The sequence below is a fragment of the Carya illinoinensis genome, chromosome 9 (genome assembly GCF_018687715.1).
Source record: "Carya illinoinensis cultivar Pawnee chromosome 9, C.illinoinensisPawnee_v1, whole genome shotgun sequence".
Lineage (NCBI taxonomy): Eukaryota > Viridiplantae > Streptophyta > Magnoliopsida > Fagales > Juglandaceae > Carya > Carya illinoinensis.
This window is the reverse complement of record NC_056760.1, coordinates 15,145,544-15,170,109: the sequence shown is the minus strand read 5'-3', so window position 1 is coordinate 15,170,109 and position 24,566 is coordinate 15,145,544. Positions and strand designations below refer to the sequence as shown.

The 24,566-nt window shown below is 33.9% G+C and overlaps 1 long non-coding RNA gene across 2 annotated transcripts; it reads left to right on the top strand.

Annotated features, from left to right (window-relative positions):
* The first annotated feature begins 527 nt into the window (after positions 1-527).
* LOC122275385 lies at positions 528-24,453 on the top strand. Of its 2 annotated transcripts, none has more exons than XR_006228537.1 (4): positions 528-879; positions 4,857-4,957; positions 6,824-6,993; positions 24,109-24,453. It is a non-coding gene; the product is annotated as an uncharacterized LOC122275385 (long non-coding RNA). The 2 variants fall into 2 exon arrangements; XR_006228536.1 differs by lacking the exon at positions 24,109-24,453 and adding an exon at positions 21,758-22,228 and having other exon boundaries at positions 530-879.
* The last annotated feature ends 113 nt before the right edge of the window (positions 24,454-24,566 follow it).

Here is a 24,566-nt window from a genome sequence, read left to right as displayed (position 1 = left end):
ATGTAATTTTAGGGATCCATGTCCATATAATATATATGGCTTGTTTTGCAAATAATTTTGTTTAGCTTAATTATTTAATGAAATATAATATTTTTATAATGTCCGAACCGAATTTCTTAAACATTGTATTTCTTTAATTGATCATCACCATTATAAAAACAAATAGAATTACGAATACAAATACCATAAGCATTCAAGATGATATATATATATATATATATATATATGTATGATATTTTCGGCCAAGTTCCCCAACGCAACCCAAGATGGAGAAGGGAGATTGGAGAAATACAAGCGGGGGGTATTGCAAGGAATAGGATTTTTCCAGCAATTTTGTTTCTATTGCAAAAGAAATCAATGTAATAATTAATTATTTGCAACGAAATTTAATTAGTCGTAATAAGTAAATATCGATCTTCACTTTCTGACTTAGCTGTCCTCACGTAATTATTTGCAGCGATTTAAGAGATTCTAGCGTCGAAAAAATAGCCGGAATAAAAAATACCAAGTCGCAGCGAGATGAAATCGATAGGAAAAAGTACAGGCGCCAAAATCTGCTCAACATTTTATTCCCCCACCCCCTTCTCCACTTCCATGCCTTCCCCAATATTTCGGCTACTTGCAATTAAATCCCTTCCGTTGAATTCATACGTACACGTACGAGGCAAAAATGTCCATTTCCAAATACGTCCCAAAGCTTGATGTCTGGCCTTCACTTCATTTTCCTTCTCCATAGAAGCTAGGGTCATTGTTTCCTTCCCAAACCAATTCTGTGCCTCCATTGGAAATTGCCGAGGGGTTCTTGTGGGATTTTCAAGTATCAGAGGGCGAGCATATTCGACTGAGACTCTTGGAGTGAATTCCTTCACGACGACACAGGTATCTCTTTAACTCATTTCTCTATCTTTCCCCCTTCATATCTAGATTGGCTTTTTACAAAAATCGATACTTTTCTGGTAGACTAATTTCTATCTATTTGAGTCAGAAAGCTTGATGTTTTTTGCACAAAAATGCACCATTTATATCTGCATTTTGTGTAGGCGTTGATGTGGGTATAGCCATGTGAAATTATTTTTATAAAATTTATAAGTGATTAAAGTATTTCTCTTCACATAAATAAAAAGAATGAAAGGGTTCAACTGGTTGAAGAGGAGATTGATAAGAAAAATTGGTAGAAACAGTCAAATAATGTTTGTATTATTCATGATTCGTTTTCTTGTGGATAGTTTTGTTTGACTGATTCGAAGATATATAGAAACAAAATTCTTCAGAGAAATAAGAAAGAAATAATTAACTGGCTCCAGCTTGAGCTTTGATATTATGGATAATATAGGTAGCAATAATGGTGATGATGATCTGGTGGCTTCTGAAATATCAACACACGTTGTGTGATTGACAATATATATCCATAATTAATAAAATAAAGGCAATCGGGGTTGATAGGCTTTGTTTTCTGTCGCTGTGAAAATTAGGTTCCTAGCTCCAAAGCTTGCAAAAGTCTTAATGATTTAATGTTGTTTAGTGGGACTCATTATTTGGTGCATGCAAGATCTCATCACTTTGCGCACATAGATTGATGGATTTTTGCATGACATCCCTAATTTGTCAATCATCTTCGGGGAATGGAACGGGAATGTATATAAAAAGGAGGAATGCTACACATCATCCCACACCACACATTTTATATATTAAAATATTATTTTTTATTTTTTTATATTTTATTTTATTTTATTCTTATTAAACTAATTAAATTATTCTATTTATCATCCACACACTACATATTTATTATAGAAAAAAAAATTAAAATAAGTGTGGTGTGTGAAATACGAGGATGACAAGAAGATTTTTCCTATAGAAAAAGCCCCCTTTACCCCACAACTGACTGCATGTACCTGCTTTGTGTAAAAAATACTATACTATTGCGGCGATATATATTCATATCCATTAAGCTAGTTTCCCTCATTTTTTTTTTTTTTAAATTTGTTGTAGAACAACGAGTTTTAGATTAAAACTCAAATAATACAAGTTTGGAATTTTTTAATATAAATTTTGCTTTCTTTAATTAAAATATGAGGATAATGGGATCCCATTAGCCTCAATGGCAACTGTTTACTCGTGGCTTGAAATTATAAGCAATATTGATAATAGTAAAGAAATAAATATATGTATATAGACTTGACTCCAAGAACAATTCATCAACAACTCTTAAATTTGAGGATGGGGACATGTTTGATGTATGTGTCTGCAGAAACTTTCCACTGTAATTTAATACTAAGTCTTTGGCTTTTGTTGAAATTAATGAACAAACGCGTTGTGGATTGTTAGTTTCTATGAAGGTGGCATCAATGATGGAGTCCATGGTTGATGGAACATTTTCCAATTTTGGTTGGTCCTACGTGGATCATTTTTCCAGATCGGACATTCATTATGGCATATGAAAATAAAAAATCTATCTGGCATTATCAATTGCTTGGTCTGTGTTATTAATTACAATAAACACCAATATGCATTAGTCTATGGAAATTTTGGTTTAGAAAAATACTATTCTTCGTCTCTAGATTGTATCATTCCTAGTCCTTTTACCAATATATATCGTACATTTTAAGTGGCTGCTCATTTACGTGTGGTTGTTCATTTATGTGACCAACATATGAAATCACTTCAAATACATTAAATCGGAAAATATGATTAAAATGATAAGATTTAAGATGAAGATTGAAGAATATAACATTAATTCTCTATTTAATCATCATTATTTGTCAGCTTCTTGAGTGCCTGAAATTTTCTTTGAAAAATTCTCCATTGCCCAATATGCAGTTTTACCACCTTTAAGCTTTTGGTAATGATACAGCAGGGTGTACAAGTGGGGGAACAGCGTCAAGCTTTAGGAATGATGAAAAGTCACACAATAAAGATGAAAACCTCTGAAAGTTAAATGACTACCAGTTCTATGATAGCCGCTCATCCACATAAAAATCGAACTTCCAACTAGATCGAGTTAAAGTTTGACAATTTGATTTTTATTAATGGGGAAATAAGCATCAAGACTTGTAATTAGTACAAGTGGGGTGATTAGGTATAAGAACCTTTGAAATTCATGTCATATGAGTATACAACCGCAAGGCCTTTGGCCACTCAGAAGATAACACCTAGCTCTCATTCTGTTATACACCGATTCTAGAATATTACAGATTATTCTCATGTTCTCATGTGTGCTGGACCACTGAGTCTGAGCTGGAGCAGTAGTGACAGTGGCCTTAATAATCCTTTGTGCTTGTATCCATGTAGCTAGCTTTATTTTCATTCACTACTCTTCTTCCTCATTATTTTGTCTTATAGATGCCTTCACATTGGTATTTTTTAAGAGTATTGAAGTGCAGCTTCATGTTCTGCATTTCTTAAGTGCACATTGACGTGTGTATATTCAGGCCCTGCTATATCTAGTGATTTGATTGGTGTGGAGACTAGAAGCACTGCTCTTTTTTTACAAAGAAAGGGAATAATCGCTTTGCTGTCTATGCTTTTGGGGAGAGGATACAAATTTTGAAGGTTTTCTTAAATATTTTTTAAAAAAGCATTTCTCTGTGTGTGGAAGTAATGCACGTAGCTTCTCTTGGAAACCACTCACTTAAATTTCAATTTCAACTCTTTGGGCATTGGCCTGTTTCTATTATATTTGGCTTCTCTATGAAATGCTTATTCTGTAGATTAACATTAATTCGTTGCTTCCTATATATTATTTCTCCTATACATCAATATTCCTAAGACCTTAATTTTGCATTCTAATTCTCAAGGGAGTCATTCTTACATGCATCCTGTGTATTTGCTTTTAATTCCTTTTCTAATAAATTGAAAGTGCATGAAGTCAAAGCATGCTCCATATACTACAGTGTCCTTGGCTTAATTGTCTTTTTATTTAGAAGGAAAATGTATGAAGAAGTGCTATGCAGGTTTCCTTTGCTTAATTGTCTTTTTAATTCATACTTTAATAAATTACTGCTAGTCATCAATGCTAGTGCTTTAAGATGCCGCATTTTAATTTTATCGAGTGTATTAATGAAAGTGGGATGAGAGAGAAATCATTCATGTTACACCTAATTCCAATTAAGTTGCAACTTTAGGAGAAAATCAGAGTGAAATTGACATAATCGATACTTATATGCATGCATGCAATTGATCTTTTATATCGATGTTTTTTGTTGTTTGGGACTTGGAGGAAATCTCGTACGTATGGGATTCCACATTCTTCCTGCAGCATGCATACCTAGCAACATGACAAATAGGCTGGCCATGATATATATCTATGTATGCATGTATTAATTTTTTGCTTTTAATGAATATTTGCATACCAGCTGTGTCGTCATATATATCATGGCCGGTATATGCAATATATTATATGCTGATCACTCATAGTTTGTTCATGCATGAAGTCTATTCTTCCTCCATATTTTGTATTGAGGCATCCATATTTTATTAAATTTTTTCAGGTAAATTTGATACATATTTCTGCATTACTTGCATATAATTCACTATAGACAAAACTGATGTCAATGGAGTTTCGGTGGTTCTTACAAGTTTTATTCAACATATAAAAATAATACACAGAATTTGGGATGACAACTATTAGATTTTTATCATTACGTTTACAACTCGGATATTGTTTTATACATTCTCCTCTGAATAAAGCATCATTCTCATATATACGTGCATTTGTCTGCCTCTATATATTTTGAAGCTTCATACAAATACAAAGATGATTCACGAGCACTTTATTCTGTGAATTGTGTATTTTTTTGTTGTGCCCAAAAATAATTGGATAGATTAGTGATTCTTTGCTTCATCTTTCATATTATCAGGTCCATTTGCTGTCAGTGATGAACACTTCAATTAAATACTTCCAAATTCTTACGATGCAATCACTATAATGCTCATGTTCTGGTTTTCACATCAGCACCAGGTAGTGTTCCAAGCTTTGATCATTCCTATTTTTACTTCTTAATGTTCTCTGTTGTCTAATGTTGTATTTTGATTATATCATATGGGGTATACAAGAGATAGCAGTGCTGATTTTTGGTGAAGTGTTCAAAACAATTATTGTTACATTACATCTCAAAAATAGTATATATACTGATTCTGGTTGTGGTTAATTTCTAACTGATGTTTTACTTTCCATCTGACAATGTCACGGCACAGATTCCATGCTTGGAATTATATTTACACAACGTCATTTCCAAAACTAGCTACTGTTATATGATAAATCTCATGGCTTCACGGGTTGATAAACACAGTAAACTGAATAAAAGTGTTTCAGTTAATAATGTGTACATAATTAAATATGTACACTATAAGTTCATTCCAATTAACCATGCCATAATAATGGCTAATTAAATTTGTTGAGCATCAAGTATTCTCTTTTCCTGTGAAAGAAATTACAAAGAACAATATAGAGTCTCAAAATACTGCATGCAATACTCTGATTTGATTATCATGCAGGCGATCATCAGCATGCACCTGCTGATGAAAGAAATGATTGTTCTGCAAAGTTTGACACGGAACCAGTAGCATAACCAAAACCATGTACTTCTGTATGATATATCATCTGGTTAGGTTACGAAATGACAAACCTTGATGAAGAATTCACTAAATCTTTGTGAATTCTATCTCTCCGGATCTCTTTCTTGTTCGGCTCATCTCCATCATTAAGGGTTATCCAACTTTTGACTGATCATATTATATTAGCTTATCTTTGTAACCCTAGTGTCTGTTTATACCTTCATGGATGATCTATGTAGACTCCATCTCCTTCTGCTTGTCTGCATGCCCCATGCCATGCAATTCCCTACAGAAGTGCTATATACTGTGATTCTGTGGGTCTTGGCTGCAGTAGCGTTATATATTTGTGTATGCACTAGCTACTAGCTGCATTTATTTAAGAATTATATTGATTACTGCTTTTTTTTTTTCCCTGTTTGTGTGTTCAAGTTCTTATTAATGAGAGTTATTTAGAAAATGCCACTAACAATGTTAAAAACACCGCTTTCAATGATATGTTTATGTAGGAAAATAAATATTTGCTACACAACATACAATAAACTCCAACCAATATTACATAGTACTGGCTGTGCCATCTTTAGCCATATGCTGCAGAAAAAAGATTTCGACACAGCCGACAGTTTGGCTTTGATGAAAGGCGGTAAAGATGTTAGGAAATCGCTGTTGCCCATACATCCTGAAGGTGTTTAGGAAGAATTAGGGCGTGCAGTCCATTTTAACACCAAGTAAAAATACTATGGACAGTTTTCATTTCTCCCCGGCCACACGTCTCCTTTTCAATATTTGAGTTCTAGGAAGAATAGCGTGACATACTCTCCAGGCAATGTCGGCTAATTTGTATAGCTTTAATTATTTCAAACATAATTGAATTTCTTTTACAGGGAAACTGGTATGTTGAATTAATTTAAAACGTACTTTTAATTATTACAGAAACCCTGGATGTTTACAATTACTATGCATAAAAAAATCATTAGATTATCAAAATTTTTCTAATGGTTTGAACCTTTGAAGTATATTTTACAATGGCATTTATTTTTTCAAATCTAACTGGATGACGTGTTGCAGCATTTGGGCCTTATCTTAGTTTCTAATTTTCACTATAGCATACATTTCACTTTCTTGTTTCTTCTTCGTTCAGCTTTCCCCACCAACCCCGTAGTGAAAATTGTGTATTAAATTGGCAACGCACATATCTTTTTAAATCGTTTGTTGGGCTTAACGAATTTTGACGGGAGTTAAGTTTGGCTAATTTGAGTTGTATTCTTCACAGGTCAAGAAGGGTGTCTGGATTAATTAAACTGCACATTGGTCTAACAACCTGGTGGAACCTGCAGTGAAGGTAACCACTACTACTCGAGCTATACTAGCAATCCTATTGCTCCAACTGCTGCACACGGTCATGTACTTGTTGGTGCTACTGTTTCAAGTGCTAAAAGAGAGGTAGGTACTTCCTCTGTATTTACAAATATATTGCTGCATCACTGTGGATAAATGTACATTACATCATATAAAACCTCATGCTTTTAAAATGCATCAGTTGTTGAGGTTTCAGTTTGAACACTTGTTCTAACTACCCATTAATTCTGAATTTTCTTCGTATATTGACTTCTCGTGTTTCCTAGAACAAATAAGCATAACTCATGTGCGTGGTTACTTTGGTCTAATGACAATTATTGACCTGCGTGATATATCCAGAATTCGGTTTTACTGTGAACCCCAACCTGTTTGCATATTTTGATCTATTTTTGCTGCTGCCATTTGTGGTGGTTATGGTGTTGGTTTTGTTGTTGTCCTTTCTTGAGCAAAAATTACAAACAGGGTGGGGTTTGTTTTTCCTTCTTGACTTAAATCGATTTCATTTTCATTTTATGAATGGGGTTTTCCTGCTTCCTCCCAATACATGCCACAATTTACTATTGATTCTGTCTTTAATTACATCTATTTCACTAGTTCAGATGTTGGGTAAAAAATGGTAGATGACATCTTTCACTTGAGGCAAACATGTGATTTGCTTTTCCATAGTTTGAGATTCACGGTACGGTATTGTAGTGATGCTTGTGCTGGATCAGTATGTTTAGGTTAAGTGGGCCATTGTCTGGGCAAGGGGACTGTAAAACAATGTAATTTTGGTTAATATACTTATGATAATCATGTTAGCCCACAGCTGGTATGCTTTACATTTTTATTGTGAACGCCGACCTGTTTGCGTATTTTGATCTATTTTTCCTGCTGCCATTTGTGGATGTGGTGTTTGTTTTGTTGTCCTTTCTTGAGCAAAAATTACAAACAGGGTGGGGTTTGTTTTTCCTTCTTGACTTAAATCGATTTCATTTTCATTTTATAAATGGGTTTTCCTGCTTCCTCCCAATACATGCCACAATTAACTATTGATTTTGTCTTTAATTGCATCTATTTCACTAGTTCTTCGGGTAAAAAATGGTAGATGACATCTTTTTTTTTTCTTTTTTTTTTCTTTTTTTTTTCCTTTTTACTTTAGGCAAACATGTGACTAAATTTCCATACTTTGAGATGCAGGGTAAGGTATTGTAGTTGTGATATCCCGTATTTTAGTATATTTTTATTGAATGAGTATTTTAATTTAATTAAAATAATGGTTCTTTTGTTTTAAATCTATCAGATTTTAGTTGGATTTGTTTTAAGAATTTTTTTAAGTTGTGAAATTTATTTTGAGGTGCTTTCTTAATATTAATTATTATTTTGTGTTTAAATTGCTTTTTAATTTAAATTCGTTTATTTTTTTTATTTTAAATTTTGTTGTTAGTTTTTATTAATTATTTATTTTATTTTAGTTAGATATTGTGTTTGTTGCCCATATGAAGTTACAATGTTAGCCATAAGATATTAACTTAAAAGATGGTTAATCTTATAACAGAACCCTTACTCTTATACCAATTGTTGCCTAAATGACTAATACAAGATGAGGGTGAATTGAGTTGTATTAAAAAATTAAAAATTAAAAATTAAATACACAATGTAAAATATAAACAAAATATGAAGCAGCAATAAATATATAGAGTAAGGGTAAGAGAGAATCAAACTCAATATGTTAACGAGGTTCAGCTCCACTGCCTACGTCCTCGCGTCATGCTACCCCTTGAGAATCCTCAAATTCACTATTCAACCTCATTCAGGTGGAGATAGAAACCTGTTACACCTTTAAATAACACCGCTATAGAGGATCCGTGTAGAACACCATCTATACTTCCAATCACCTTACACATGATGATTTAACTATTTTCTGTGTAGAATACTTTCTACATGCACAAGGGTTATACACACCCTTTTACTAATACAAGAGCTGATTGTTGGGTAGGTTATCAGAAAACAATCCTCAATGAGTGAAATAAGAACAATACAGTGCAAACTATATCTCTCTCAAAATGAATAAGGGTTAAGACTCAATGCTTAGAGAAAAGAGAATGAAAACTTTGAATGAATGTTGTATGCTCTTTATGTTGTAAATTTGAAACTCTCAAATGATCTATTTATAGGTATATGAGACTTCATATTCAAATTTAAAAAGATTCACATGTCAAAGACAATATCATTTACTTTTTCAAAAAATTCAAATAAAAGTTTCTTATTTTTCTATTGTCAAAGACAACATCATTCATTTTTCAAAACATTCAAATAAAAGTTTCTTCTTTTTCAATTGTCAAAGACAACATCATTCATTTTTCAAAAATTTCAAACCTAATCTTTTTATTTTCACATATGACAAAAGGAGTATTATTTACTTTTTAAAATTTTCAAACAAAATCATTTACCTTTTGTATAAGTCAAAAAAAGCATAAATCACTTTTGAAAATATTCAAATAAAGCATGCACATGTGAAAGATGACAATCAATCATCTTTCAAAATTTTCAAATTTAATTTTCAAAATATTCATACATATGTGAAAAATGTATTTTAATGTTTTATGATTAAATATTAATTTTGAACCTTAATAATAATTTCAAATTTTTAAGAGATTTATAATATTATTCTATGAGTTTTAACATGAACTTGTTTCCTTCTTACTTATGTTTGGTTCTTTGATGTGCTTGATTCTATTGTGTATATAACTTGAACTTGAAATTCTTTTATTTTTTGAATTCATTTGTTATTATCAAAATCCATATATAGATATATAATTACACGAAACTTGAAATTTTGGATTCAATAATCTCTCCCTTTTTTATGATGACAAATACTTGATAGAACCTGAAGTCTGTAGTAATACTTAATCTCTCCCTGAGAATGTGCGTTAATTTTTCAAGCAAAACTATAAATATAATTCCAAGCATATATAACAAGTTTAACAATTTAAACAATGTTAATATTCTAATCTAAAACTTCTCCCCCTTTTGGCATCATTAAAAAGGATCTGCAGCAAATAAATGGACTAAAGAAAATAGTGTATTAGTAGAAGTTGTAGGTAATCGAAAAACTAGAACTGCCTGTGACTCTACAAGTGCTGAAAACTTTGAGGCCTAACTCTATGAATTTAGTGTTGCTGGAGATTTAAACAATCGTTTGCTATTATTGACAAATGAGATTGAGCAGAAATTTGAAAGGTCTGTGTTTCTATTTAATCTCACCGGCTTAGTAAGAAAACTTTTGACAATATGTGTCCAGCATATGTTGTATTTTTTAACTAAATAAGATTTGAAGAGATGATAGCTTGTCTTGTTTTTTATGCTATTTCTATAAAATCAATCTTAAAGTTCATCCAATTTGTATTAAACCTTATTCTCATCTCTATAACTCATATGCATTTTTTCAACATTATTGCTTTAAGCTTTCGATTCTTTTCTCAATGACTTATTCTTCTAACATTCCTTTATATCCATCCGTGAGATTTTCTTCACCTCAATCTCCTGTCCTTTCTGTAGTTGCCATAGGTGCCATGTTACAACAAGAGAATAATAATTTGATTAATAAGTCAAACTCGAATACTATCTACGACTTGGTGAGTTTGGAGACTCGCTACTCCTCCTCTATAGTTACTTTTTTTCCAGCGGTTACAAGTAAAAAACTGTAAGGTTGAAAAGTTTAAAGAACAAATTATTGTATTTCAGAGAATTATTCAAGAGTCTCATACAAGGGAATGAATTATTCGATAGAAAAATAAATAGTTGAAGATCTTATTAGATTTTTCATTCCGTTTGTCAGTCCCTATGGATAGGGATGACATGATATTGTATAAAGGGAATGGGCGTCTTAAACATGAGGCTAAGAACCTCAAGTTAATGGAAAAATATTTATCAACTCTGGTATATTTTTAAGAGATATTCATAGCATGCATCATACCTATTTCTCTTCTAATCATACATAGTCTATATTCTGGCAAAAGTTTTGTGAAAATATATGCTAATTGATCGTGTGTGCTTGTGAACTCTAGTACTATAACGCCCTTCTACACATGATCTTGAAGAAAATGATATCTAATTTCAATATGTTTAGTTCTAGAATGTTGTACGGGGTTCTTTAAAAGATTTATAACACTTGTATTATCACATTTGATTGTAATATGATTATATATGAGTTTAAAATCTTCAAGTTGTTGCTTCATATAAATAATTTGAGTACAACAATTACCCACAGCAATATATTCTGCCTTAACAATATATAATACAACATAATTTTGTTTTTTACTAAACTATAAAATTAGTGCATGACCTAAGAAATAATATGCTCTCTAGTGCTTTTTCGATCAATTTTGCAACCATCATAATCTGCATCAATGTAGCTAATTAGATCGAAAGACGTGTAATTAGGGTACCATAACTCTAGGTCAATTGTGCCACTAAGATATTTAAGAATGCGCTTAACTACAAACAAATGAGATTCTTTTAGAGACGATTGAAAGCGTGCATATAAGCACACACTGAACATAATATCTGGTCTACTGGCTGTCAAATATAATAAGTTACCAATCATACCTCGATATATTTTCGAGTCCACTGGCTTACCGGTTTCATCTTTATCAAGTTTAGTGGATGGACTCATTGGTATTCCAATTTTCTTAGCACCTTTCATCCCAAAATTTTTGAATAATTCCTTAATATATTTTGACTGATTGATGAATGTTTCACTTTTTACTTGCTTGATTTGCAATCCGAGAAACAATGTAAGTTCTCCCATCACGCTCATTTGAAATTTTTCCTGCTTAATTTTAGTAAAAACTTGCACATATTTTCATTAGTAGCACCAAATATTTTCAAAATTAATTTTCAAAATATTTATGAACATGTGGAAAATGTATTTTAATGCTTTATGATAAAATATTAATTTTGAACTTTAATCCTAATTTCAAATTTTTAAGAGATTTATAACATTACTCTATGAGTTTTAATGTGTACTTGTTTCCTTCTTACTCATGTTTGGTTATTTGATGTGCTTAATTCCATTGTGTAGACAATTTGAACATTTTTTTTTTGGAGTGGAAATCACTTTTTTTTTTTTTTTGATCAAGAGTCGGGGTCCCTTAACAGGAGACCTCTCCCCAATATATTAAGCTTAAACAAAAAACTTTGTGCATGGGATTACAACCTCATTCCCAGCCACAAACAACCTGTTTACTTTACCAAAAACATTGTTCCCTAACTAACAAGTACAAACAGACAGAGCTACAGACATTGATCACAACTAAAATTAAAAAACAATCCACATAAAACCTGCACTTAGAGACAGCACCGGATATATGGCAACCCAAGTTTATCAGTACGCAACACTCCTCTTAACAAGTGAGGAAGTGAGTTCCAGGATTCCCAAACGTTGTTGATTCCTTGAGATCCCAACCGAGCCAAAAAATTAGCAGCTGAGTTTCCTTTCCTGTAAACATGTCTCAAGGTGAATGTGATTTGCTGTAAATAGACCATAAGCTCCTCCCAAAATTCTTCAAGGTACCATACCCTACATGAGGATGAATTGATCCAGTTTATAACCACCAGGGAGTCCATCTCTATTTCCACATGAGAAATCTTCTTTTGTTTTGTGAGTCTGAGGCCATGTAGTAGAGCAAGGAATTCAACAAATGTGTTAGTACCTTGTCCAAGTTCAACTGCAAAAGCTGAAATCAATCTCCCCTCACTATCACGTATCACCCCTCTAGCTCCTGCCATGCCCGGGTTGCCTCGGCTACTCCCATCCACATTTAACTTATACCAGCCTATTCTTGGTCTAAGCCACATAATCAACTTAAAAAGTTTCAGTTTTGGGGCTTTATAGGGAATATTCAGATCCATTAAATTTCCTCATCTCTTGCACTCAACGGCTTAGTCGCTTTGAGTTTTTCACTTATCTTTACAATCCAAAATTTTATTTTCCTCCATACTTCTTCTAAGCTGATGTCTCTTCCTTCCATACGCACACTGCATCTTCTAAGCCATAACTGCCATGTGAAAATAGTGGGAATTATCCCGAGTAACAGTCCCTTCGTGGTTACGCTTGCACTACTTCATACCAGCTTTGAAACCGTCTCCGAGGCATACCAACCTAAGTTGCACATCTCTCCCATATAGATCTAGCCATCTCCCCGTAGCTAGCACATGATTGAGGTCCTCATATCTACCTATTTTACAGCAGTTACATTTTGAGGTCAAAGGAATTCTTGTTCGGCGAATATGGTCATCCACACTTAAGGCTTTTTTAACACTTCTCCACATAGTTACGGAAATATTTTTAGGAAGACTTGGATGCTACATCCATTGTGCCCAGTTACTTTTTGGAGATTTTATCCTCAGGACCTCCCACACACTTTTTGTTGTAAAAATTCCATCTTCCTTGGCCATCCACACAAGTAATTCATCACCTTCTTTTTGACGACTCAAAAATCTAAAAATTTCCCCTGCTTTAGGTTCTCCAACTAGGCTTATTAAGAGATCCATGTTCCATTCCCCATTCAACTTGCACTCTTTAACCTTCATATTTGAATACCTAGAGATTGGCATCCTTTCTCCAAGTGTCTCTTCCCCCATCCATTTATCAAACCAAAAGGAAACTGACCCCTCTCTCAGTCTCCACTTAGAGTTCTCTAAAATGAGTGGAACACTCCTTATCACCGTCTTCCAAAACCGACTACCTTTGTTCATGTTAATCAAGGAGACATGATTATTTTTCACATATTTTGCTTTGAAAAAGCTGGCCCAAAGAGAATTCCCAGTTAATAGTCTCCACGCAAATTCGTATATAGTGCTTTTTGAGTTTCATGCAAATCACGAACCCCCATACCACCTTCCTCTACCGGCTTACACATATTGTCCCAAGATTTCCAATGCTTTTTAGGCTTTTCATCCTTGTAGCCCTAGAAAAAATCAGACAAACACTCATTGATGTTGGAGAGGACAGATTTTGGGACTTACAATACTGATAACAGATGAACTGGAATGCTACTAAGCACATGTCGGATTAGCAGTAGTCTTGTTCCACTCGACAACAATCTCGCCGACCATCCTCCAATTTTCTCGCTGATTTTCCCAACCAGCTCCTCAAAATGAATGGCCTTTAGTCTTCCAGCTATGATAGGTACCCCCAAATATTTAAAAGGCAGGCCACCCTCTGAGAAACCCATGTAATTTAGAAGAACCCTACGCCATGAAGAGGAAATGTAATTAGCAAAAAAAAATTGCAAACTTTTCTTTATTCACCCTCTGGCAAGACCAAGCTTCATATAACTCCAACACCTCAGAAATGGACCGAATGGACTTTTTACAATCATTTGAAAAAATTACAATATCATCCGCGTAGAAGAGATGAAATATAGGAGGGACCTCTCTAGCATGTGTAAAAGGTTTGATTTTGCCTTCTTGGAACTTCTTTTTTAACAGTCTCGTCAGGATCTCCTCCACAATAATAAAGAGATACGGGAAAATGGGATCACCTTATCTCAGTCCACGGCCCCATTGGAAAAAAATCTTTTGAAGTGCCATTCATAACCACTGAATACCATGGGGAGGATATGCAATTCCAAACAAGGTTACAGACCGATTCAGAAAATCCAAAAGCTGCCAAGACTTGAATGAGGAATTTCCAGGCAACGGGGTCATATGCCTTAGCCATGTTAATTTTTAGAACTACATTTCCACCTCTTACTTTTTTATTAATGGACTGAACCATCTTTTGCGTCAAGCTAATATTCTTCAAGATGCTTCTACCCTGAATAAAAGCTTATTGTTCTTGGGAGACAATGCGAGGTAGCAGCGGTGCTAATCGACCCACTAAGAGCTTTGAACAAGTTTTATAGAAAACTGAACAGAGGCTTATGGGACAAAACTTGTCAAAGCTTTTTGGATTTTCAATCTTTGGAATCAACACCAAAAAAGAAGAAGAGAAAAATTTTGGGAGTGGATTACCTCTAAAGAAGTCATGGACAGCAGCAACAACATCTTCAGCAAGGATCTCCCAACAGGATTTAAAGAAACCTGAGCCAAAACCATCTGGCCCCGGACTACTATCAATAGGGATGGAGAAGATGGCATCTTTAATCTCTTGGATTGAAGGAAGCTCCAGTATATTCAGATTTTCCGCTGGACTCACCACAGGATCAACTAAGCTAGTCAAGTCAGGAGCAGGCCGTAAATGGGAGTCTGTCATAAAATTCTTAAAAAAATCAACAGCACCCTCATGAACCTCGTCTGGGGACTTCAACCACCTATTCTCACCTATTTCCATCTCCCTTACCACCCTATGGGTTCTAGAAGACAGAGCACAGAAGAAATGGGCATTACCTTCCCCCTTCTCAAGCCATCTTTGCTTAGCTTGTTGGGCGAGCCTCGTTTCCTCCCTACTCATCCATTTATGCAGCTCAACCTTCGATGCTAAAAGATCCAGTTTAACATCTTCAGAGAATCCCATCTGGAGTTTTTCTTCCAGGCCACTTATCCATTCCTCAAGCCCTTGAATATGAGAGTTAGTCCAACCAAAAACCTCTTTATTCCATCTTCTCAGCACCCCTTTTATAGCCTTTAATTTATTTGCCAACTTAGCCATTCCCTGTCTGACCTGTTCCTTACGCCAAACACCTCGCACACAGTCATGGAAAAGCTCATGAGAGGTCCACATATTCTGGAATTTGAAAGGGCTGAACCCATACGGTTGATCATTTTGCTCCATGGCCACCACTAGCGGAGAATTGTCTGAATTTTGTCTAGGCAAATAGGTCATCACCAAACCTGGAAATTCTAGCATTAGATTCGAATTAACGAAAGAATGATCCAGTCTTGCCCAGCTACGAGTAGGGGTGAGCATCGGCCGGTCCGGACCGACAAAACCGACCGGACCGGCACTGTTTGGACCGGACCCAATTCGGTCCGGTCCCATTTTTAAGCGACCGAAAAGATTCGGTCCGGGAGTTTTTCACCCTGGACCGGACCGGATCGGACCAAATAGAAATAAAAAAAAATATTATTTATATATATTATTTATATAATAGTTGTATATAATTAAATTATTAATTATATAATTATATATGGTATAAAAAATATTAATAGTTTAATATAGACTATAGTTATACTAATATAGTTATACTAAATCACTATAACTAATACTTCAACAATAGCTATAGTGACCTATACTAATAGTCTACTATTAATACTAATATACTATTATATAATTTATATAGTTATACTAATCACTATAATTAATACTATGTATAGCTATATAGTATATTTATCACTTTAATTAATATAATTTAAATATCACTATACTTATATTTAATGAATATATAAAAATCATTATAGTTAATACTTATATAGTTATACTAAAGCACTGATTTACCATAACTAATATTACTAATATATAGCTATATTAATGGTCTAATACTATTATAATTTGGGTAGTTATACTAATCATAATAAGTTAATAACTAAATCACTAGAAATATAACTATATATATTTAGTATGAATGTATTATTATATTATTTAATATATAACTATAATATATAGTACTAGTATATATTAATATATTATAAGAGTTATAGTATAAATATAATATATAAATTATAATATACTAAATCACCATATTAGTAACTAATACTAATATATAGTTATACTAATAGTCTACTATTATATAATTATACTAATCACTATAATTAAAATTAATATATAGCTATACAATATACTTATATAGTTGTACAAATACTATTAGTCTATTATATACTCTAAAACTCAATTCTAATATAGGCTATATAGTTATAACTAATACTAATATTTATATTAATACTAATGATGTAGAATATAGTTATACTAACTAATTGATTCAACATAACTAATATTACTAATATAATATAGCCAAATTGAATTATTAATAGTCTAATACTAATACAATTATATAGTTATACTAATCATAAATTCATAATAACTAAATCATTATAAGTCTATAACTATATATATTTAGTATCAATGTATTACTATATTCTTTAATGTATAACTATTAACTATAATATATAGTACTAGTATAACCGATCAAAAATATATATATATATATATATATATATATAATACTAGTATATATATTAATGTATTAACATATTATAAAAGTTATAGAATAAATTATAATATATCATATATTTGTAAATTTATAATAGTATTAGTATAGTTAGCTTAATATATAATATGTTAGTATTAAATCACTATAACTACATAGAGTATTAGTAATAAGAGTATTACTATTATTTAATATAGTATTACATATAGTATTACTATCATTACATATAGTTATTAGTTATAGTATTAGTACTAGTATAGTTATTAATACTAGTATAGTTATTAATACTAGTATAGTTATTAATACTAGTATAGTTATTAGTACTAATAGACTAATAATATTAGTTATTAGTATTACATATAGTTACATATATAGTTATCACTATTACTATTATTACATATAGTTATTAGTTATAGTATAATTATTATTACATATATTTATTAGTTATAGTATTATTACTAATAGACTAATAGTATTAGCATATTACTAATATATATATAATAGTATACTATATGTATATATATATTAAATATATTACAATATAATTACTTAAATATTAAAAAAAATGTCATTAAATATTAGCATATTACATAAATATATAGTTATCACTATTACTATTATTACATATAGTTATTAGTTATAGTATAGTTATTATTACATATATTTATTAGTTATAGTATTATTACTAATAGACTAATAGTATTAGCATATTACTAATATATATATAATACTATATGTATATATATTAAATATATTACAATATAATTACATAAATATTAAAAAAAATGTCATTAGATAAAAAGAAAAAAAAAAGAAAAAAAAAGAGTCAACCTTGGACCGACCGGACCGAATAGGACCGGACCGGACCGGTCCTGATGGAGTTCGGTCCGATCCAGGGTCCGGTCCGGTCCACAAAACCTCCCCGGACCGGACCGAACTCACCCCTAGCTACGAGCTCTTCCTTGTTGCCCATTACACCACGACATCTTGTTTCCTTCAAACTTTGTTTCAATCATCCCCACCGCATCAATAAAGTCATTGAATTCCCTCGTAGCAATGGCCGGTTTGGGTCTTCCTCCAATCCTCTCATCATCATTATGGATAATGTTAAAATCTCCCATAATGATCCAAGGTGTGATTTCGGTGCTCAACAAACTCAAGTCCTCCCAAAGTCTTCTACGATCCAGATATGAACATTTAGCATAGACAAAAGTTGTGAGGATTTGTTTATTCTTCTCTTTAACCATCAGCAAAATGCTTTGGCCCTTGATGGATTGTACAGTAACCTTTACCTTGGTGTTCCACAGCACCCATAATTTCCTCCAGCCTCCTCGTTAGAAATACATCCCCCAAACTCCAGTCTATTCTGAAGTCGAAATATACACTGCTTATTAACAAAAGGTTTCGCGATGGCTACCACATTCACTTTATATTTCTTTATCATTTTAATCAATTGCTCTTTGGAGGTACCAAGCCCCCTTAAGTTCCAATATAAAAAGGGATTCATAAATTCAATTTTGATGGCCTTCTCTTGACCCTAAAAGAACTCCTCTTTCTAGCAACTATACCTCCTTCACTATTTTCTTTCAGTATTTTTCATCCGAGAAAATTTTTTGGGTTTTTTGCAGGTGTACTAACTCTTGCACACCTTCAGAATCAGAGAGGGAAATTGGTCTCATGACAGACATCAATTCCCCCACTTGGTTAAGAGCTTGGTTCTCCATATCCATCTCAGTTTATGACTCTTCCCTTGCCACATTCTGCATTCCCTGGTTTTCTTCCAACGTCATTGGCACAATTGATACAAATTCCTCCCGTAACAAAATAGGGGAAGTATCTTCTACCCTTTCAGCTTGTTCATCTCTACTTGGTGGCTTTCTCTGAATCTTCTCAAAAGCTTTTTCTATTTCTTCTAGCTCCCCCTCTTCTATTTCTTCTACTATAAACATGTCATCATCATTCACAGCTTCCTTTTCTGATACCAAATTATTTCCTACCAAATCTGATTCCTGTTGGAACACCTCTTTCCCCTTCTTCCTAGAGGACTCTCCTGTCTCATGCCTTGTAATAGCCTCCGATTCAACATTCCACTTTATACTTCTCACCCCCTTTTTTGGTGCTGGTTCTTCCACTTTTCCTGCTTCTCCTTCCTTTGTTATTTTCATCTCTAAGGTGCGACTCTTTCGAGTCTTTCCCACTTCACCTATACCAGGATTTTTCTCTGTTTTTTTGCAAGTATTTAAGTTATGGCCCTGCATCTTGCACTTACAGCAATACGCTGGCAGGGTTTCATAAAGCATATCTTGATATCGACTTGAAGGAGCCTGAGGAACACCAATCCAAAAACCATCTATCGGTTTCGTCGCTGCATCCATTTCAATACAAATCCGAGCTCCATCTATTCGGGTGGCACATCTAGTGCTATTATCACTTCTTAAATATGTACCAATCGGCATAGCAAGGTTCCGAAGGTAAGATTCATGATAAAAATTGGGCAGAAGACTAGGAAAAACCACCCATACCGGAACCAAGGATGGTTCCGTTTCTTCCGAAAAATCTGTAGACCACTTGAAAATCCGATTTGGGCTACCTTCAATATCGCAGGCCTCACGAGCATAAGCCTTGTGGTAGTCATCCTCTTTAGCAAATCTCAGAAAAACATGTCTTGGGGATTTCATACTGGAAACAACTGGTTAGGCATTTAGCCCCCAACGGTTGCGAATAAAAGCACAAATAATGTCTAGGGAAGGACGTTGCCGAATAAATTTCAGAATTAGAGAGTACCTGAAAGGCTGTGCCGATCGCTCCAACTCCTCTTGGGAAAACCATATGTAAGTGTCACCGTCCAGCGATTTTGGGGCTCGCATTGGCACCACCACTTCGGGAAGGGGAAGCGGCGTCTGCGAGACCATATCCACGAAGGACCGTGGCCTGGGATTTGCCGGCGGGCTTTTGAGGGCCCCGGCGGCTGCCATACGCCTCAGGGGAGGACCCAAAACCTAAAACAGAGTATTTCGCTTGTACGGACTGTTTTCGCTCTCTTGTTTGTTTAGACAACTTGAACTTGAAATTCATTTATTCTTTGAATTCATTTGTTATCATAAAAATTCATATGTAGATATATAATTACACAAATCTTAAAACATTGAGTTCAACAGTGTTTAAATTATTTTATGCAATTTATTACTTTTATAATTATTTTTCGTTGGATCAGTTTCTTGACCCAAGATATGAGGATTAAATTTCATTTCTTTTCTCCATCTTTTTTTTTTCTCTTTTCATTTTTCCTCTTTATTTTTTTCCCTTGTTTCTTTTCTTTCTTCCCATTTTCTCCAGCCTCTTTATTTCCTCCCGCACGAAGTCTCTCTCTCCCTCTTTAGCCTCTCCACGCCGCCGCTGTGACCTATACTACCCCCACCAGTCAATCGTCCACCGGTCAGCGCACGTACCCACCAATTTCCAACCCCTCTCGCATCGCCGTTAACCACCTTCAGCCCCACCAAGCCGCACGGCTTTTAAGCCATTCCGCCGTCGTACGTCAGTCTACCTCCGGTCACCATTTCTTCATCACTTTATCATCGACCTCTTGCCAACCTAACCCATCAATTTCCAGCTTTGATCTGTCGCTTGAGCAATCAACATGAGCTAAAAATCTATTTGGGTCATTTTTTACTTCCACCGCCATTTTCGTCTCCACCCACAACCAACCACCACTTCCACTAGTTTCACTAATACCTCTAAGTCATTTCCTATCAATTCCAAGTCTTAGTTTGTTCCCATTCAGAAGTGGGTATTTTGTGACCCACAGCCACAGTGCATTTTGCACTGTTAAGTTGTATTGCCGCTGCTTTTTACACCTCCGTGATAATTCGAAAAATATTTTATAGCATTGTAAGTATTTTATAAACGTCCATTAAGATTTAAATATATTTTTGGTTTAACAATAATTTGTAATTGGTTGGTTGTGTCGGATTAAGTCTGACGAGTTCGGGGGTCAGATGGATTGGATTGAAGTTATTTATATGTTTGGATGATGTTGAAATTGTTGGGATATTTTGTGTCTTGTCATTTGTATTGCATGGTGCATGCATGTACATGTGTTGGATATTGAAAACTAAGTTTTCAAGTGTAAATAGATTTTTGGTTGCGTGTGTATCATGACCTCAAGTCGAGATGAGACATTATCTCAGTGGAGCTCCTCTGGTCACTTGGGAGCGGAATATATTGAGTGACATTCCTTGGGTTGTCGCTAGGTGACAACGGGATCGGACGGGATGATAACGCTCTTGTGCCGACTCTGTGACTCCTTTGCTGGCAGGGGCTAGAGGATGCTTGGCTACAAACGTATTTAGTGCGGACAAGAGCATTGCTCATTACGAAGTCACACGCAAGCTCATTACCCATAGTGTGGCTAAGGGAGCTAGGGTGTACGGATGACCCCTAGGGGAGGTCATGGTGCATACGGACAATAAAAATGGATATCGGATTTTGGGTCATTTTCTGGAAAAATAGTGAGGAAAGGTTTTAAAGGAGATATTTTGGACCAAATGTGATTTTTGGCGTGAGTTGGAAAATGCATTATTTTTTAGAAGATTATTTTTGGAGTCTTATGCATATGGTATCATGTTCATGCATTTTGTTTGGCATGAATGCATTTTTATCTTGGTATTTATTTGGATTATTACTTACCTGCGGTACTGTCTTTGGTACCGTAGATTTTGATCCAGATAAGGAGGAGGCTGAGCCTGAGGAGACGGCTCCACTAGAGGATTGATTTGGAGTTTGGCTTGTTTTATTTGGAACTTATTTTTTGTCTTAAAATTATGTATTTCAGATTTGTGATTTTATTGGGACTTGTGAAATTTTTTACGCTTGTTTTAAGCGAGTTTGTATTTAAACAAATTCTAGTACTTAGTTGAAAGACTTTTATTACCCGTTGCGTTATTTTTAGTATACATGTGTTACTTGTACACACACTTGGCACTTAGGAATGTGATGCGTGATCCGTGTTGTCATCATCTCGATAGCTCGATTCTCATGTTTCTATACGTGGGAGTTGGGGGTGTCACAGCAGTGATGCTTGTGGTAGGTTAGTATGTTTAGGTTAAGTGGGGCCATTGTCTTGGCAAGTGAACTTTAAGTAAGAGTAATGTAACTTTCCTTCTTTATTTGCTCAAGTATGTTCATGTACTTCTTAATATATAACTATGATGGGCTTCTCTAGATGTGGCTTTTCAAAGTCTCAACCCTCTATGTTTTCTGGAGATAAATGTCTAGAAGAATTTTTGTTGGAGAATTTCTTGATTGCTTTAGAAATTATTCTAGGACAGAGTCCAAAACAATTTTGTTCTAATACTGAGCTTCTAAGAGGGTTTTAGCCAGCTTAACTGGTAAACAAGAATTTGGTTGTGATTGGGAAGTAGATTTTTGGTTAAATCTTACAACTCAAATCATCTTGTTTGATTGCTTCTCTGTTGCTTAAAAATCATAAAAATCAGTCCACTACATGAAGGTAAATGTGAATTATAACATGAGTGTTATAATATACAATTATTTTATTATGGTGAGACTTATAATAGACATCAATCCACATCTATCCAAATAGGGCAACACAGGTGAGTGGTGTTTTTCCCCCCCTTGTATCGTGCTCCACATGCAAGTAACTTCTTAGCCCTTCCTTATTGTAATTATTACTTCAATATTAAAACCACTCATGCATTATTATTTTTATTAGATGGACAAAAGCTAGATGAATTTGGGTGATAGATTTCTATCACCTATTTACGTTGAAGGGGTTAACAATTTTCTTACAATGGCATGAAACTATTTCATAGGAAGTGATCTCATTAAATGTCATCGTTGTATATGCTGTAATAATCTCTTTTTGCCTATATTTGAACTGGAGAGTCACTTGTTCATAAAAGAGATAAATTCAAATTACACCTATTGGATATTTTGTGGGGAGGAGGAAACACTCTCTATCATTGATGATAATGACGATTCGAGGTTGAAAGTGGAGACGTGTACATTGATGACATGGACCGTATGTTAGACGACATACGTGTAGGCACATTCCCATAATTTATGGATAGGGCCTGGACTTTTCAACAATTGTGCTCCGAAAAACATAAAAAGGTTGTCTCAAATTCCTGCGTGGTTGACTTGAATCACTTGTGAAAAAGATAAGCTCAATCGCTATCTCTTTTACTGCTTGAAAACTAAAAAGGCCTCTTTTTACTTCTTGGACTTTAAGAAAACTAGCTTTACCTTTTGTCATTTTGAAAATAACTAGTATAGGAGCTAGGATCAGAACATTTGAAATCATAGTCATGGGTTATTGGAGATCAATATCATGATACAAGGATGAATAAATATTTTCCTCCTTCCTTCCCCAAAACAATATTCTTGTATAAGCTAACAAAAAAGATAAAAGTTTCTAATGCTAGTTGAATGAAAAGGGATGTTATTCAAATATCCTAGATTAATAATTTATTCCACTAGCTCCACATATTGGTCAAAAGTTGACAAAGAAAATTGGGATTTTATATATGTTAGCTTAATTAGCTCATAAAATGACCAAAAAATGGTCAGACCTCCTTGTTGGCAGTGCAAGTTTGCGATTTTGGTAAGCACGACACCCATCGACAAAAAGACAACAATTTAGTAAGTTTTTCAAATTGCTGGTAGATAAAAGACACAAGTTATATGATGAAGAGTTAAGTACATGTAGATTCGTTGTGTTGTTAAATCATTTCAATTTAATAATACAGTTCTCCATCTTCTTAAGTTTTAAGGTGTGTAGGGTTTTAGTCAAGTACTTCAATTTGAAAGATCAATTATTCTTGACTTGGTTGTTGAAGTACGTAAGCGAACATTCACAGCTATGCTTTAGTTTTTCCACTCCTTGTTTTCCCTTCTCTTTTTCCCCACTATATACGATAGTCTCAAATTTTTTTAATCATTCTTGATCTACACCTATACATAATCATTCTTCAGTGTGGGTGTTTTTTCACCAAAGGAACAAATTCAAAAAGGTTTCATGTATTGATATGAGTTTTATGTTTAGGGACAGCTGGATCTTTGCCATAACACTGAAAGGGTTAGTCAAATGTAAAGTCGCATGGTTGCAACGAAGTTGTGGATGTTCCGGTCACCAATGTTTCATCACAAAATGAACTAGGTTCCATAGCATCTGAACCTCCTTAACAATGTGTGTTTATTGAGATAATTTGCAAAGGAAAAAATATCCTACTTTATGCTTCTAACATACATTAGTTGCTCCGATTTATAGTACTTAATTGCCTTCCATTAATGCACCATGCCAGTATTTAGATTACTAAAAGAATTAGTTAAATGTTGTATTGGATGATTGAATTTATATTATTAAAAAATGTCCCAAGTATTGGATGAATGAAATTTTTGGTTATGCATACATAATATTTATTTGGGAATATTGTAAGTGAGTTGGAACAGGATTACATGATTAGGTATGAAAAAAAAAATTTTGAAATATGCGTACTGGGC